Here is a 17,795-nt window from a genome sequence, read left to right on the forward strand (position 1 = left end):
CCTGATTGCAAAGACAGATATTCACGGGAGCCGCTGCTGCACCGAGACCTGGAGCGTTTCTGCAGGCAGCGAGCGCTCAGCGCGGCGCCGGACAGGGACGGGGGCTGCAAGCTGCATGGGGACAGCACGGGGACATCAGCGGTCACACGGGGACACTGTGGGGACAACAGCAGCCCCAGCCTTCCTGCTGTCCCCTTGCAAAGCTCTGTCCCTGCCCCGCATGGGCACCGGCACCCAGAGGGGCATCGTGGTGGAATATCCTACACGCAATTAGTCGCCGCTCTGGTTTAATTGACCGCCACCTTTAATTGCAGTACAGCAGGCTGTTGTCTTCACTTCCCCTTCTGGCGTAGATTTTGTCCCTCTTAAATTATCTGTGTGGGAACAGCTTATTAAAAAGTGCATAAGAGAAACTTGTTTAGGCCAGAAATAATAGGGTGCTGTCTGTTCTGCTCATGTCCTTCAGGCCATCTCGAAGCCTCAGCCCTGAGCTCCAGGAGATGTCCTGGATACCCAGGGTTGGAGAAAGCCCTTGGCCATGCTGGTCCCCAAGACCTGGCCCTTGCAGGAGGCAGCAGCTGGTCCCATACCAGCTCCCATCACAGCCCGAGCACCAAATAAGTGCCCTTTTTTCACGGAAAGAGGACCGGAGATAAAGCTCGCCATGAGAAGCGGTGCCAAAAACCGATTAAGCATCCAGGAGGGAGAGGCTTAGCCTAAGAAGCGTTATTTAGATGAGAACAGGTACTGCAGCTGGATTAGGTTCGAAACGGACAGATTTGTTCGGGCAGCAAAATCTTTAAAGGAAAGATCTGCATAGGATAATAGAGTGTAAAAATGTAACGCACGCGAGCAAGTTCCTAATAACTTCCTAGAGTCAGTCAAGGGAATTTTGGGATTACTTCTTGTTTTGGCAGAAGAATAAGCCTTAGGATAATGGCAGAAAGGCTTGGACGGTATAAGCCAAGCAAATGGGCTGGCTAAAGAGCCCCGTGCGAGATAGATGTGCCGATAAGCCGGGGCAGATATTATCTTTTCAGCACTAGCTCTGAGAAATCACTGTCTGTGCTCTTCACTTTCTAACAAACTTAATGGCTTCATGATGAACCGATGGCATTTCCCCTTCCATATGCTTTTGATATTACTTAATAAACCTAATTAGAAAGCAGCCATCCTACTGGAAAAATAACATTGCAGAGGGTTCCCTTTCCCTGGTTAGGAGCAGGCCCCGTTACATAACCGGAGAGCTTTGCTGTTCCATATTACCACAATTAGGTTAAATTCCACTCTTCCTTTTTACAGCGCACAGCAAAGCTAATGACGGGAATCCCTTTGCAGGTAGGTAATAAAATGCCTGGCTGCCCCAGCTTGCAGGTAATGCCTTAAAAGATATTGGGGATTGCTAAAAAAATGATGTCCTGAGCCCAAATATCTTCCTGCACGACCGAGGCATTAAAGCCACGTCCGCCCCGTGCGCAGGAAGGAGAAAAGGAGAAAAAAAAAACTCAGGATAATTTGCAAAGTGGTGAGCAACGCTATTCTGTGGGATGCTGAGACAAAACCTGCCTGGATAAACTCTTCTGGGGTAATACAGAGGGGGTGGCAGCCAGGAGACCCCTGATGGTGACCCCAAATGGACGTTGGGGTGCGTTTTGGCTCCTACCTGCTGGTCCCCCCCGGCGGCGGGCACGTGCCCTTTCCAGACGATTGCAGCGGAAAGCAAAACCATCTGTACGGGTTTGCGGGAGGCTGACAACAACTAATCTACATTTCAGCCCTAATGCGAGGCACATTGCCGGCATCGGGGCGGGGGCTGCCTGCAGATACCTCCTGCCACGCGGCGAGCCTGGTGCACAGCTCGCTGCTTCGCCTTCCCTCGCCTGGGGCCAAGGAAAGCTGATGGGATCTGGACCAACTCCATCGTCCTGGTCCAGCCCCATGGTGTCACTGGAGGGACAGGATCCCTCCGGGCAAACCCCAAAGCTGGCACTTTCATAGCTGATGTCCCTTGCTGCGTCCCCAAGGGGTGCGCTCGCACCCATCCTTCGCACCGCCGTGTTCTGGTCCTTCCTCTTCCTCTTCCCTGCAGTGGCCTGGAAGCATCTCAGTTTTTTTATTTTTTATTTTTTAATTTATGGCACATTATCCGACGGGATGCACTTATTACTCACAACCGACCTCCTCGTGCAGATCGCAGTCGACGATAAAGCTGCTGGCGTGCTCAGCCATCCATTAAGGGTTTTGTTCTCTTGCAGAGCACTTTGTTTCACCAGACAAAAAGCTGGACCGGCTTTAGCAGCTCCTCCCTGATTTGGAGGAGATTGGGTTTCAGAGCCAATATCAATTTCAAGGCCTTTTTTTTTTTTTTTTGCAATGTGTAGGAACAGTCCCCAAACCTGCAGGGTCTGAAGTGCCCCAAACCAGCCAGGTCATCCCTGCTGCAAGGGAATTCAGCCCACACGAGCTGTGGGACGCCTGGAAGGGGCTCGGGGCTACAAATGGGAGAAAAACCTCAAAAGGGAGCAAAGATGAGGTTGGTTTTCAGCCCTCAGCTGCTTTTTAAGGCTGAAGCTTTTCTTCCACCTTCGCTTCTGCACAACGAATTTCCAGGCTTATCACCACATTCCACGAAAACAGAGATGAGCTCACGAGAAACGTGATCACCTCGTGATGATTTCGGGAGCGCGCAGCCGGCAGATTCCGTTTTGTCGCTGAGGATATTTTCTGTCTATGTTTCACGACTGAAAACCTCATCTCGACCGTGGAGCTTTATCTGTTTTTCCCATTGCCTGTTTCCACTGACGATCCTCGGCTCCTCCAGAAGCTCGGCAGCCAGGAACGCAGGCACCTTTTTAGGCAAAGCAGCTTTAAAATCTGAATTCCAGCGCTGAAATAACGGAGTAACAGACCTGGGGGGATGCCTGGATCGTACGCGGGGCTGAGCAGGAATCATCTGGAAAAGGATGGGACGATTACGAAAGAGAAAGCCTCTCACTGGTCGTTTTTAGCAACCAGATATAAAAGCGAGAAGGGCTGGAGGAGAGCTCAGGTGCATCAAAACAGGATGAGGGAGGATTTGGGACTATTTAGAGGGCTTGGACTTGTGTTCAAAGACCTTTCGAGAGCCATTAAGCAAAAGAGGCAGGAAAAGGGACTCGGACATTTATTATTTTGTCTAGTTCCTGGGTTAGCTGAAATGAAACGCCTGGGTTTATCTGGAAGCCTCGCAAGGTTTGGATCTCTGTGTACTTTATCTGTCACGTTTCCTTGAAGAGGTGAATTGCAAAATCTCCACCAGTTCCCCCCGTTCGCGTAGGATGAGCTTCAGCTGCTGACTTCTCCCAGGGACTCAGCCCCGGCCACGTGGGCCTGCAGAAGCTGGGCCATGTGATGGCGAGAAGACCTTTGGTTTGTGCCCAAGGTGACCAAATCCAAAAAAAAACCAGCTTTAAACACCGAGCTCAGCCTAGCGGGACCCAGCCCGCCAGGGGAGTTTCGCCGCAGCTCTGTGACATCCATTAAGTGACATAACCTTTCGAGGAGTGCATACCAAGGACATTACCAGCAAAAATCCCTCTGCTTGAGCAGAACGGCAAACGAGCAGTGGAGATGATTTACGCCCGCCTGCAGTTCCCGTAGGGCTCAGTGCATTCCTTCGGTCGCATCCACGGAGTATGGGCAAAGATTTTCCGTGCTCACTGCACAGCACCTGGGTGCTCACGGGGGGATCCCTCGGTCCATCCCCACCCTTGGAATCACATCTACCATGGATGAAGAGCTCACAGCCACGGCTCTGCTCTCTCGGGGTGACTCTTGCTCCCACCACGGCACCGTGACAGCCAGCAGAGCTGGGAGGAGGAGGATGGGGATGAAGGATAAATGCTCCTACGCACAGACGGGGCGCACCGTAATACCTGGCAACATCATAAAGCCTTTCGCCCTGATTTTTCTGGCCCCAGCAATAACTGCGGTGTTGTTTTAACGCAACGTCGGGTGTTTCACCGGGGATTGCTGGCGTGCTCGCATGAGGCTGTGACGGGGAGGCAGGATGCACTGATATTTGCCAGTGAGACAGAAGAGAAGACAAGAGATAAAGAGCAGGATTACGCACGGCGCACTACATGTTCACACAATAAAGAGCATTATTTCATCGCTCTTGGGACCGTCGTGCAAACTAATTAAATTGGTATTTCAGCATATTGAATTAATGACTCCACTGAGGGCAAGAAAGATCTTATCAGCAGGCGTTTTGAAACCTCATTTGCTTTCAAAAATGTGCCGGATTGGTAATAATCTCCACGGCGAAGTGGCAGAGTCAAGTAGGAGCACATGTTTTGTCAAGGCTGGCGCAGAGCAAGGCACGTCAGGCATGGGTACTGCTCTCCTCGTGGGTATTTCTCCCCTCTCTTTAGGTTATAGGAAGGGCTGCTGGCTGCAGGTTGGGGTATTTTGCCCAATTTGCCTCTCCTGAAGGCTCCTGTGCTGCTCCTCCAGCCACGTACGTCTCCCACACAATGCCCAGCTCAGGATGGGGGGACTCTGCTTTGGGGTCCTATTTACCTGTTCCATTTCTTAGGCTGGAGATACTTCCCATACGACTGCCATCACCTCCTGCATCACCTGCTAACACCAAACCCCATGGCGGGTAATTCTCACAGGCACATCCAGCTCCTGCCCGGGACCAGCAGGGTTTTTACCCCCACGTCTCCCACAAGAAGGATGCGGGGGACTCGCTGCCGTGTGCTACATCAAAATGAGGTTTTGTGTGTCTGAGGAATAAAAAAAAAATGATGTAAAACTCCTTGCCTCCTGCTGGGAGCCTCGTTTGGACCCTGGGGTGGTGTAGCCCACCATAGGTGATGCCATGGGCTTCAGTGCCTCTGCTCAGACATCTCGCTGCCCCATCGCAGCCATAAAACCTTTCCCATGGTCCCAAAGTCAGTCTCAGGGCGAGAATCAGTGCAAAACCAACAAAGATACACAGAGCGTGAACCCGTGCCAAAAAGATAGATGGGAAAAACTCGCATCTCCAAGTGCCAGAGAAGACAATGAGACATAACAAACCTCTTTGTTTGGGAGAGGGTTTTCTTTAGGGAAGAGGGGAGAAGACTGGGAAGGGGATGGGGGGAATAGCAGTCCCTCTCACCCCCACTCCAACAGTTGAAGAATTACATCGAAGCCAACAATTTTTCCTATCCAACCATCGCATTTTGGTGCCAGAGAACTCCCCGTGCAGATAACCTCCCCCAGAAGGACACATCCTGCTCTCGCCAGCTTTCCATACATACACGAGACGAAGCCCTGCAAACACAGAGCTGAGCTGGCAGCGGGGACGTGCCGGGGGCTTCGTGCCCACACAGACCACCTGCAGTGCCTGCACACAACGCACGGACGCTTTCCCAAACTGCCCCAATTGCACGGAGGCTTGGTGGAGCCCCAAACCCCAACTGGGGATGCGTAGCCCCATAATAAATAAGTTTTCATTTCTCGGCATGCCGTGGTGGGGGCAGAGGTGCTGCACACACCTGCCAAGGTCTGGCTTGTTGGGGCTGGTGGGCTTTGAGAACTTTTGGACGAACATATTAAACCTCATAGATGGAAGATGAAACATGCGGGCGCATTACAACATTGCTTTAGTGCAGCCTTGCCCACGTACAATTTGTTATAATAATAATTATATTATCCAGGCACTGCTATCAAACTGCCCTTGTCCCCACTGGAGGGAGGATGGGGACACCAACAGGGCTCGGGGACCCCACAAAGCAGGAGGGACCCTGTCCCCCAGTGCTGGTTTTTGAGGTAGCTGCAGCAGCAGCTCACTTTGGGATGTGAGATGCCACGGAAGGGGCCGAGCAGGTCCCTCACACCCCAAAATGCCACCGGGCTCTGCACGGGGCAGGGCAGCTCCCTCGGGATGCACAGAGCATCCTTCCCCTTCCCAACCCCAAAAGCTGCAGTCGTTGCCCTCCAGTGCTCCCTATTGACTTGCTCTTATTTTGGCACCTCCTCCTGCTAGAAGAAGCTCTCAGGGCTCTAAAATAACCCAGCTGGAGCTGTACCATCCCCTTCCCCAGACGGATGGAGCAGGATCTGAAGGCGCATTGATGTGCTGGGTCTCCTGGTGTCTGCTCCTCGCCCAGCCCCAATTAAGGCAGCGCCGCTGTTTGTCCGCCTGAACTCTGCGCTCCCCACATAGTGCTAGGAATTTCCTGCTTCCTGAGACAGCGGCGAATGCTCAACGCTGACCTCGGCGCGAGGTGCTGGGTTTTGTTCGCAATTTGGGGAACGGATCCTTGGCTTCTGCAGGAGCCACCCCAAAGCGGTGCCCAGCCCAGTCCTCAGCCCAGTTCAGTGAACGTTTGGCTGGGGCTAAAGGAGAGCCAGGTCCCTTCTCCCTCCTGCCTGGTCAAACACAAGGTTTTGGGGCCGAAAATAAAAGATGTTTGTGATGCACCAGTGCTGGGATTGCTGGGGAGAGGAAAGAAATTTCTTAATTTCTTCCAACCTCGAAATTCTGTGATTTTGTGAAATCCTTGCAGCGAGAGCACCCCGGGAGGGAAAACGTGAAGTTTTTCTGAAAAGCAGCAAATACTGCAGTGTTTGAGAGAGTTCCCAATTCAGCAGGATTTCACGGAGCTTCAGAACAAAGTCACTTTTTTTTTTTTTTTTTTAAAGAAATCTTTCTCCCTGTTGCTGCTCTGCTTCTAATTCTTAATTGAACGAGGCAGGTTCTTTCCTATTTCCAATAGGGCCGTGCAAAATTATGAGATCCATTAGCTTTGCAAAAAAAAAAAAAAAAGAAAAAAAAAAAAAAAAGCCTCCTCGAATGATTTTCAAGTTCTCCCTCAGACCACATGTGCTCTATGGCAGGGTAATTTTGTTTAGTGTAATTCACTTGCGCTAATTTCCTGTAATTCTTGCAAGATATATGACTATAGTTTTTGGTTATTTTCCACATATATTCAACGTTAATTTCCCTCGGAGCAATATTTACGTGCAGAACGTCCCCAGAGACACAAGGGAAGGTTTTTGTTTGCAGGAACAGTGGAAATGCCCGGTGGATCAGATCAGCAGCTCGCTCACTGCAGCGTTCAGCTGAGCTAGCAAAGGGCTCTTATCCCAAAACCCAGAGATGCTGCCTCTAACGCAGCCCCAGCTTTCCCCGGGGTCCTGAGGCTCTCCGAATTAGCCTCCTAATTAGCCTGGGTGACTTCATTTCAGTAAATTGCTCATAGCTGAAAAATGCTGTTGCTGGAAACCGCAAGCTGCTGGTGAGCAGGTTGGATGGGGAAGGCTTGCAGTTCGGTGGGGTGTTCGGGGTCTGAAGTGGGTGCAGCGGGGTTGCAACGAGCATCCAGGAAAGCAGAGGCATGCCCAGGCCCGGATGCATGGGCAGAAAACTCAAAACCTCACTTTTGGCCTCAAAATCTGAGCGAGCTCACGGTGGTAGAGCTTTCTTTCCCATCGCAGCCCCTTTCCCTTAACAGAGCTCCATTTTCAGGTCGACACAACACGCATACCTGCCCTTTTTTATTTTTATTTTTTGGTCCAGGTTCTAATCTAAAACCACCAGCCGGCCACAAAGCCCCCGTTATAATTTGCTTTCACCTCCAGGTGGAGCGTTTCGGTTGCTGTTGCAGGGATGAGCCCCGCTCTCCCTCGCCGGCTGCTGCGGGGCCCCAACTGGACACGGCACTGCAAAAAAAAAAAAACACCAAAAAACCACCACCCCATGCACAAACCCAAAGCACAAAAAATCACAGCCCTCTGAGTCACCGCTTTGCTGAGACACACGCATGGCAGCCAAGAGGTCTGCGCTCCCCCCGGGGTAAATGGATGAGCGAGGAGACCCACCACCACCATCCTGGATGGTGACAGCGAGAAAAATGGGCAAAAGATGGGATTTTTGGGGATGGCACGGCGCAGGGCACGCAGACGAGGGGCGCAGCACCTTCCTCACAGCATCAGCATCAGCTCCCGGCTCGACGGCAGCAGAAAGTTTCCTTTTTTTTTTTTTTTGCTGGAGCAAGCGTGCTGTTCCAGGGTGGATTTTCACGCTCCGAGAGGCAGAACTGGAAAGCCGGTCGCAAGCCAGGAAGGAAAAATTGCAAAACAGGAGTTTGGAGGAGGGGAGACCTGGATCAAAATCCAACCCTCCTCACTTACAGGAAGGCAACTGGGAGAAAGCGCGGCGTGGAAATGAACTTCCCAAAATAAAGGGAATTTAATGCTAAGCAAAACACCCAGCCACAGATGAACTTAATCATCCCGAAGTGAGCGCAGGTCATTAAATAAACAGCGCAAGTCGAGGCGTTGAGATGGGGAACGCAGTCAGCCATCGGCTCTTCGGGAGGAAAAACAAACAGCGAGAATGGAGAGGCAAAAAGTTATCAGAAGCACCGAGACAAAGAGAAAAAAAAAAACAGATTTGAGGCTGTGCTGACACACACAAACAGGATATAAAGCTTGATGCTGCTGCACCTCCGGCTCTCCTTTATATCAGGCTGGCAGGAGCCCGCGTTTCTGGTGCAGATGACCCAGGGTTCGGCTCTCACTAATGATTTTCACCTTCCTTCCTTTTGCTGTCACAAGAAAATCCGCACAATGAGTGCGAATAACTCCGCAGCCTTTGCGTAAATCCATCCTGGAAAGAATTTGGGAGCATTTTCCCGATGAGATCCTCGTGCCTGGCAGCTCCTGTGAGCAGAGGTGTCCCTGCCACCCATGGGATGCGAGGATCTGCCTGGCCCTGTGCTCTCCAGAGCTCCTCCACCAAGTAGGAGAAGGCTCCTGAGCTGCTTTGGGATGGAAATCGGATTTTGGGAGTCTGCTCTGCGCTCAGCAGATCCATTTTCCACCTCCTGGATGTGGAGTTCACTGGTTTGAATGGGACACGTTAAATGAGGTATCTGAGCCAACCTTCTCTGTTACACCTGCACCACTGAAACGTCTTTGTAATGACCACGTGGGTGACCAGACGGGTGGTTTTCCTGATGGGAACAAGCAGGGGCCCCTCTGCACAGCCAAACGCGAGGGAATAAATCACCCTTCCCAAACTGCAAGTCTGCAGCACAGAGGTACCCGAACTGCAAACGCCAAAAATGAATAAATAAAAATCAGAGCTAGAAATCAGGGCTCAAATCGCCCCCGAGGGTCCATGGGGATGTGCACCTGACTCCTTGACCCTTGGTGCCAGCACAGCCTCTGCTGGGCCCTCCCAGCTTATACCCAGTCAAGGAATCAGCAGGCCACTGGATGCCTCACAAACCGATAAAGGCAGCTATGCTCGACAGGAACCAAACCCAGCGCCTACAAATTTCCGCTCCCAAAAACATTTTGATGATTAGCTTTGATGAATGGGGCTGCCAGAGGATCATCATTCATCAGTATTAACGAACAACATCTTTTTCCACATTATTTCCAACTCCCGAGAAGCTGGAAAGTGAAACGTGTTTCTGGTTTACGATTTGCTTTTTACTCCGCTTGCCATTTGCGCACTGGTTTGGTGTTTTTTGTACTTTTATTTTTCCCTGCAGGAGGGAATTGCCGTGAAGTTCTGGGTCTGGAAACAAGGCACAACCTCGAGGCTGGAAACCAAAAAGCGCCGGGTCGCACGCGCGCACACAGCCTCGATGGCCGAGATCTCTGCTGCTCGAGGGGTGCCCCAGCTCTGGCAGCAGGTATAATAACTCCAGGTTGAAGCCATTACGGAGCCATTGGACTGTAAATCTTTCAGCCTAAGATACTCGAACCCAAGCTGAACAATACAAAAAAAATCAGAGAGCTACCTGCATAGAGCAGGCTTGCTGCCTTGTGACCTGCAGAGGTTGCAATAGCTTTCTGCCACGAAGACACCCCATTCCCCAGCTCCTGGCTGATGAAGCTACATATTATAAACCACCATCATTTCATTTTACAGCTCAGTCCTTAATAAAAAGGTGGGGACTCAACTGTTCAGCCTCAACAACCCATAAGATGTCCAAGCAACGCAATACAGAATCTGTTTTAGAAAACGAGTTCGCCAGGAAAGTAAAGAAAGTGCGTCTGGTCCCAGGCACGAGAGAATCACAGGGAAAATGTTCAGCAATTTATGGGGTGATTTATCCAAGAGGCAGAAATCAGAAGCTGTTTCCTTACCGCTGTCTGATGAGGTCCCCGCTCTGGTGCAGCCTAGGACAGATCCGGTGTCACGCCGTGCTGCCCGCCCCGATGCAGCCCTGGCCTGTCATCTGCTGCCGGACACCTGCAGGAGAGAAAGAAACCATTAAGAGATTTTTCCTTTAGCAAACTAAAAAAAAAATTAAAAAATTTAAAAAACGGGGACAGCGCCTACAAAATATTAGAGCAGAAAGCTGAAAGGCCCAGCAAATATCCATTGTGACAGCGATGGATATTCTTCCTCCAGCTGGGGGAATGCTGCAAATTGAGTCAGGGTCTTTTGTAGTGCCCCAAAACTTTGGTTCTTTCCCCAAAGAGCTTCCAGCTGTCCCAGTTGCCACCACCCCCAGGAGCAGCAGTCCCTCTAGGGCTGGGGAGATGGAGCGGTGGGGACCCGAGCTGCAGGAGCAGGGGAGGCTGCTCCTCTCCAGCTCCTCTCCGGCACCACCTCCCCTGTGCTGAATTTCTGTGCCCAGGAGGAGAGAGGAGATGGGGGAGATGCTTCCCTAAAGCTTAGGGAAGGGCAAAGCCCCTGCCCCTGCTTTCTGCTCTTCCCCTGTTCCTCTCCAAAGCTAAATCTGCGCAGTGCAGCCACCACTGAAGCACCTCTTGGGGCAGATGTGCCCTGTCCCCAGCCTCCCCCTGCCACCAGCGTGCTGGGCAATGGGCAAACAGCACCCCATGCCCTTGCCACAGCGGGGTCAGCTCCCCCCAAGCTGCAAAAAGCAAAGCTGCTTTCCCCTGCCAGCTCGGGGTACGTTTCCAGCCCACTGCGCTCGCTCCTTATCACTACGAATAGGAAAAAATTCTCCAGTCATCCACGAACGGACTCCAGCAGCCCCTCCAGGGAATTCCTCGTGCTCGAGACAGCCCCGGAGAGCCATGGCTTGCCTCTTAATCCCCTACAAACATCCCTGGGCACGGTGAGCAGGTTTCCCCATGCCTGCTCCTTCTGCAGAGTTTCCACTCAGGTCAACGGGTCCATGAAGAAGAATGACAGCAGAGGCTTGGACACGCCATGGCCATGACGGGATGTGGCTGGGAGGGTTTTCCCCTGTCAGCTACGTTATTCCCAACCCCTGGATGCTGCCCCATCCCAAAAACACCTCGCCAGAGCAGGGGAAGCCCCAGAGATGTGCTCAGCTGGCGGCTCACCGCTCGTTTCCACCTCCACGCTGCTGCTGACCTCATGTTTGTGTTTATGCAGATAGAGATCCCAAAACGAAGCCAACCTCCTGCTCCTCCAGCAGATACGTGAAGACAGGCTCGTGGATGCTTCTGGGGCAATTTTCAGTGCAAACATTGAGCGAAAACCAGAGAAAACCTTCCCAAAAAACAGAGAAAACCTCCTCCTGCCAGGGCACCTCCACCTTTATTTTGGCTTTTGGTGCACTATTCTCCACCAAGGGCATGCACGCACCCTCCCAGGGTACATTCACCTGCAAAAACTGCTGGAAATAAACCAAACCCAAGGCACGGAGCACGCTGCAGAAAGGCACAAACCAGAGCGACTGTGAGAGACGGACACAACAATGAGTGGCTCTCTGTGCACGTGTTTTTTTTTTTTTTTTTGGCTAGGAAACACCAGAAAACGAGGCTTTCTGGATCTAAACGGCCTCGCTCTGCTTCAAGTGCTCTCCACTTTCAAAGCCTGTCCGCAGTTGTGTATATATTGCTCTATAAATATTTCATTGGCTCAAGAAAAGGGGAGTCCCCAGCGCAATGCCTTCCTTTCGCCTTCCTCCTTCCTTGTGTCACGAGCTGCCTCGGGCTGACCCCAAGCCCTCAAACTGCTGCCAGTTCCCCGTGACAGCAGGGACAACGTCTAAAGGGATCACACTTTATAATTTCTAGAGCTGGGATCATCAGGATGCAGGTTTTTTTTTTTCTTTTTTTTTTTTTTTTTTTTTTTCCCCTGCAAAGAGGCTGGAAACAGAACTGTAAAAGATTTTTTCCCCCCCCTCTTCTAATCATCAGCTTGTTTGAGTAATGGGCAAAAAGCGTGATATCCAACCACCTCCTACCAAACCCAGCTCCAGCAGCATTCCTGCTGCGTAAAAAATGAGGCTCCGAAGGTGCAAGGAAGGAGAAATGGGGCAGCACCCTTCTCGGGCACCTCCAGCTTGCTGCAGGCACATGGACATGCCAGGTGAAATGCCCCTTTTCCCAGTGCATCCACAAATATTCACAGAGAGAAGAAGAATAATTAGCAAATTAAGGTTTCATGCCGTTTGGGGCTGGTCAGGTGAGAGAGGCAGCAACACAGCGAAACCCTGGGCAGCCAGGATGAGAAGCACAACCCTGAGGTTTCTCCTCCGAAAGCCTTTTGGTGACCACCACCCAGGTCCTGCTGGCACCGCTGGGGGTCCCCAGCTTTGCAAAGGGACTTCACAGAAAGGTTTTTGCTCTCCCCTTTTCCTCTTTCCCTTGGGGACCTCGCTCTTCCTCCACGGTAATGTCACTTGTGCTCCTCCCAGCCTCCCTCCCGGGCTGGATCTGTCCCTTGGAAGGTCCAAGCCGGTGTGAAGGATCCTACCCAGCTCATCTGCAACCAGCCTCGAGACAAAAAAAAAAAAAGAAAAAAAAGAGCAGGTCCTACGCAAAAGAAGGAAAGGGAAGGAGGAGAGGGAGAGAGAAAGCATGACGCCAGCAGTTTTCGTGGTATTTGGCAGGGCTGGGAGCAGCGATGGCAATAATTTGACCGTAGTCTCCTGAAAACTGCTTGTCACAGATTTTCCAAAGGCTGGAAAATACAGAGATATATATTTGTAAGTAACCACCAGCCCCAGTCAGCTCATCTTGACCAGCTACTCCACAATGACATTATTCCACAATGGCATAATCCTTAGAGAAAAACCACAGCATTCTTGGAGCCCAAACAGAAACTCGACACATGCAATACCTAATGCCAGAGTGTGCTTTATGCCCCGCTTTCCTATGAGTCATTTTCCATCCCGCTGTCTGTCGAAAATGCTTTTTGTTTATTTGTTAAAGATCCTCTCAGTGGCTTTATTGATGACAGAAGAAGGGAGAGAGCGGGGCAGAGATGGGGCATCCTAGGGACCTGCCACCGAACCTGGCCAAAATGAAGCCAGCCTCTTGGGACGGCCGCCACAGCCAGATGCTGAAGGGTCAGGGCTACAAGGGGCAGGGTCTGTGTTTTTAAAAGAAAGTTTTAAAAATAAACCGGCCCCCCAAAAAAGTGAATCTGCTGCTCCATAATCCAAAGCAAAGGCTCAGCTCAGCCCTCGCCTGCATTAGCATTCACAGGAGGCAGCTCAGCATCGTTCCCCGGGGCGCACAGCAGAAGGAAGGTAAACCACCCCCCATCTGTTTAATAAATCCACCGAGTTGTGCTGTTTGATCAATCTGCACAGCCTCTGCAGCTCAGGCATTGTTTTCCAATTTGTTTTCCAATTTAATCTTGGCAAGACCCGTTGAAATGCTAGGAAGGGAGCAGCATCTTGCGTGGATGCCGCAGGAGCTGAGGGATACAGGATGGAGCCAGGGCTGCCGTGAGCCTCCACCAAGCCAGGCGAAGGCAGGGTGGGTGTCACTGTGCCTACAGCTCCCATCTCCACTAGAAATTTGACCACCTAAACCCCTCCACACTGAGGTAGGGCACTTGGGTCTGCTGCCCCAGTCTGTCTTGGTGGTAAGGTTGCTTGATAAGCACGAGGCTGACCTTTCCTTCCCCTCCACCACAGCTCCGAGGCTGTTTATAGACATCCTGCTGGATTTTTGTGCTGGGTTTCAGGACTTTCTAATGGGAAACAAGCAGAAGGACGTGTAGGCAGGGGGCTTTCTGACAGAGTCCAGCTGTGGCTAGCCAGGGGCTATGGGCAGGCAGACATCCGAGCTCGCTCCATTGCGCTCAAGCTACGCAAGACTGGCAGTCAGCAGCCCGCGGGTGGCGGGGCAGCCCGAATACCAGGGAGCAGCAAACAACGTGACCGCAGCCCGTCTGTGCTCCAAAAACACCCAAACAACGTCTGCACGGTCTGCAGGAGGCGAGATGAAGCGAGGGTTGTGATCCATGCCATGAACCAAAGGGCCCCGGCAGACGCGCGTGGCACCGCCGTGAAGGGGCGCTTTGTGCGGGGCTCTCCCCAGATGGTGGGACTCGTTTTTCCCCTTAAAACTAATAATCACCCGTCCGAAATGACAACATCAGGAACGCCCCGGCTTCCAATAGGGGTTCTGTCTTCCCCAGCTTCAGCCCAAGACAAAGAATAAACTTAAATATCTCTATTTATACACGGGCACCGGGAATGCACGGCGCAGCGAGACAGCCGAGGCGGCTCCCCTGCCCTACCTGCGGTGCTGACAGCAGATCCCCAGTGCAAACGCTCCGTGTTTGCCTTACAGTCATTCTTAAACAACACGAGCAAAGGTCAAAACGGAGTTCCCGGAGCAGGGCACATTTGCTGTCCAGATGGTGACAAAATCTGAAGGCCTTTTCTGTGAGCGCAATGGGCAAGGAGACGCTCTGAAGCCCCAGTGTCGCTCTGACCCTGATGCTGTACAGAACACAGCTGCTCTTTCCCTTGGGTTTATGCACCAGAAACGTGGTTTCCTTTTCCATACAGTGCTTGGGCTCACGTCATGCCAAGCCCAATGATGGTCAGGCTCCAGCCCCTATGGCTGGAGTGCCGTGACCGAGTCCTGGTGCAAAGCTGGGGTCGGGAGCCCTGCCCGCAGCACAAGGGGGCTCCTTTCCAGTGCTTGGCACAAACCCTGCACGGCCGAGAGCAGTCTCACAAAACAGTGGGGGAAGAAGGGAAAAGAGACCCAAGGCTGAGATCTACATCGGTTTACCGCTGGTTTTCAGGACGCTGGGATTAGCCTGTTGGTTTCTAACACGCACAAATTAATTCGTTGTCTTCTTGTCTTTGAGCAGAAGGAGGCGAGGTGCTTTGGAGCAGGTTATCTTCAGCAGCAATAGCTGCACATCCTCTAGCAAGATGCTTCAGCTGGGGATTCCTGGTGTAGCAGGGCTGCACAAAGATCATAGGGCTGGTGATGAGGGTCAGGGATCAGGGGAAGGCTACTGACTGCCATGGATTTTGCCATTTAGCACTGGAAATCCAGCTGTGCCCAAGCCATACCTGGCACGACAGGGCAGTCAGCCAGCTTGGGGACTGTGCCCCAGGTCCCACATGGGGAAGACACACGTCACCGATTCATCCAGACCTCAGCACAGAGCTCGACACCCCCGCAGAAAGCACAGTGCGAAGTCTCAAAGGAAAAAGAAAAAGAAAACCAAAAAACCAACAGAGCCGTGGCCCCAAGTCAAAGCGCTCGGTCCTGTGTCCTGGAAGCATTGCAGCAGACCGAGCACTGCAACCAGCCCCAGTTGTTTCTGTTTTGTTTTCTTGGCCTAATTTCTTGCAGGCTGTCAATAGCTGCATGTCCTCTGCAGAGCCAAGTATAAATCTAGTCAAGTCCTGACTTACCCGAGAGCAAAGAAATGGCCTTAGGATTTTTCTAGCCAGGAATGTGTGTGTTTATGTTGGCCCGAAAAGTGCAATCAATAGCCCTGGAACAATGGTGCTGTCCACCTGCCACCTCCTTTTTCTCTGTCCCATGGTGATCAAGCTTCCTACAACCAATTTTAACGAGGCCGTGCTACCAGGTGAGAACAAATGGCTCCGATGGCAGGAGAACTGATGCTCTTCGAGCAGCGACTTTTATATCTCACTCCAAAGGCTGAAGCTAATGCAATGTGAAAACTATTACTCAATCACAGAGGAAAGCTAATTCTCCGGGACAGTCTGAAACATGCAAATATAACAATGATCTTTGCCATTTGCAACACAATGGAAAATTGCTAATAAAAGTTCCTATTGTGTCGGGGATGTAATACTAACCGCATGGTATTTCTCTTTCCCTCCTCCCTCCCTTCCCCTTTTCAGCCAGGCAGCTAAAAATGGCTTCAAACTTCCCAGCTCGAATGCTCTCGAGGTCAAACAGTGAGGCTGAAGGATGAGAAGGAGAAGATCGGAGACCGGCTGCTGCACCGTGTGCTGCTTGCCCCAGGCTCTCGGTGGCTCTGCTCGCAGTGAGGATGGACTCACCCCAAGTGCAGGGGGCTGGAGCATCCCCCTCTAACCCCCGTTTAATGCCCAGCACCATGCTGTGGGGTCAGGGCTGTGATGTCCAGCTGGCCTCCCCCATCCCCAACATCTCCAAAACGCACCTTCCTGCCCACGCCACCGCTGAGCTTGCGCACCTGGACCCCATACAACATAATAGGGGCCCTTTCCCCATCCTCACGGGCAGGGAAAGCTGTGTGCACGTCCATATGCTGCACTGACCCCTGCCTACACCCTTGTCCCAGCCCCGGGGAAGGAAGCACAGGCAGGGATTTCAATCCGAGCCAGCGCTTTCACAGCTGGATGCCTACAGCCGGGCTCCTTGCCCCATCTTTTGGCACGGAGACAGACCCGATTGCTTTACCACCCACTCCAGCACCTGCAGCTCCATCAGCTCCCTCCTTACGCAGGGTCGGAGCTTGCAGGGATGCCAAAGGAGGGGCTGAAACCCCGACCCCGAGCTCCCTGCTTCTGAGCTTCCCCGCGGGCCCTTCCGACTCTGACTCACTTCCTTCCTCCCCAGGTTTTTCGGCTCATTCAAGGAGGCTGCAGCAGCAGGACGGGGGTCAAACGGGTGAACAGAGGCAAGCACAGCTCACGCCTCTGCCCTGCTTCCTCGCGGGGCGTTTGCCTCTTCCACTTCACACATTTCCCCGCAGCCCCCCCAAATCCTGCCAACCTCCGTGCCCCAGAGCATCGGCACCTCCGTCCTGCCCCAGCCTCTCCCCGAGCCCTTCCACACGAGGGAAATTTGGGATCTGGGAGCAGAGCCCCAGATCTGCAGGAAATTTACCCGTTACAGGGCAAGCGGGGGCAATTAAAAGATTTCAGCTGAAACCAGTGGCTTCGGCGCTTCGCCGAGGCAGCCAAAGGGCTTAATTTCTGTGTGTTCGTTAATAATCGCATTATTTACCGGACCCATGTGCTCCCCATCACCTTCCATATTCCGATATTGAAGGGACATCTGAGGCTGGTTAGCCTGTTTGTAACGGGTCCATCTTCAGCTTTTTGGTATTTCCTGGCTGGCACGGGACCAAATCAACACACACCACTCTTTCCATTTAAAAAGAGTCCCTCCGAGGAACCGCGTCAAGCAATTACCTCCTTCAGCAATTCCCAGCACACGAGCCACCCCGGGACTTTAATATAGATTTTTAGGGAAAAAAAAAAAAAATCAAACAACTGAACTCAAAACCGAAAAACAACAATAAAAATTAAAACTCCTTGACCCATGCCGTTGTCCACTGGTGAGCTCATGCATGAAAAACAGCTTGGGAACTGGGAACACTTCACACGAGGAGGTATTCCAGGGTTTAGCTCTGTCTGGAAGGGGGTATTGATTTTTAAGAGGATCTGAGGGCTGCCTGCAGATGTCAGCTGCACGTCTGCAAGCACAGGACGCGCTGCCAGCACCTGAATCTCTTCTGCTGGTTTCCCCCTGTAGCTTGCAGCTGTTGGAGGCTCAGGTGGAAGACGCCACACGAGGCAGCAGCATCCCTTCCTGGATGCTGAAGGCGCCTGCTCCAGCTGATTTAAGGGGCA

At 52.1% G+C, this 17,795-nt stretch overlaps 1 protein-coding gene across 1 annotated transcript in view; it reads right to left on the reverse strand.

Moving 5' to 3' along the window:
• Positions 1-17,795, reverse strand: part of ZNF469 (zinc finger protein 469) — a 212,027-nt gene that overhangs the window by 71,025 nt on the left and 123,207 nt on the right. Inside the window, exon 2 of the mRNA XM_068693679.1 lies at positions 10,138-10,243. The gene's annotated coding sequence lies outside the window, so the exon portion shown is untranslated. The remainder of the gene's footprint in view (positions 1-10,137; positions 10,244-17,795) is intronic.

The sequence above is a fragment of the Anas acuta genome, chromosome 10, assembly GCF_963932015.1.
Source record: "Anas acuta chromosome 10, bAnaAcu1.1, whole genome shotgun sequence".
In the NCBI taxonomy this organism is placed as follows: Eukaryota; Metazoa; Chordata; class Aves; order Anseriformes; family Anatidae; genus Anas; species Anas acuta.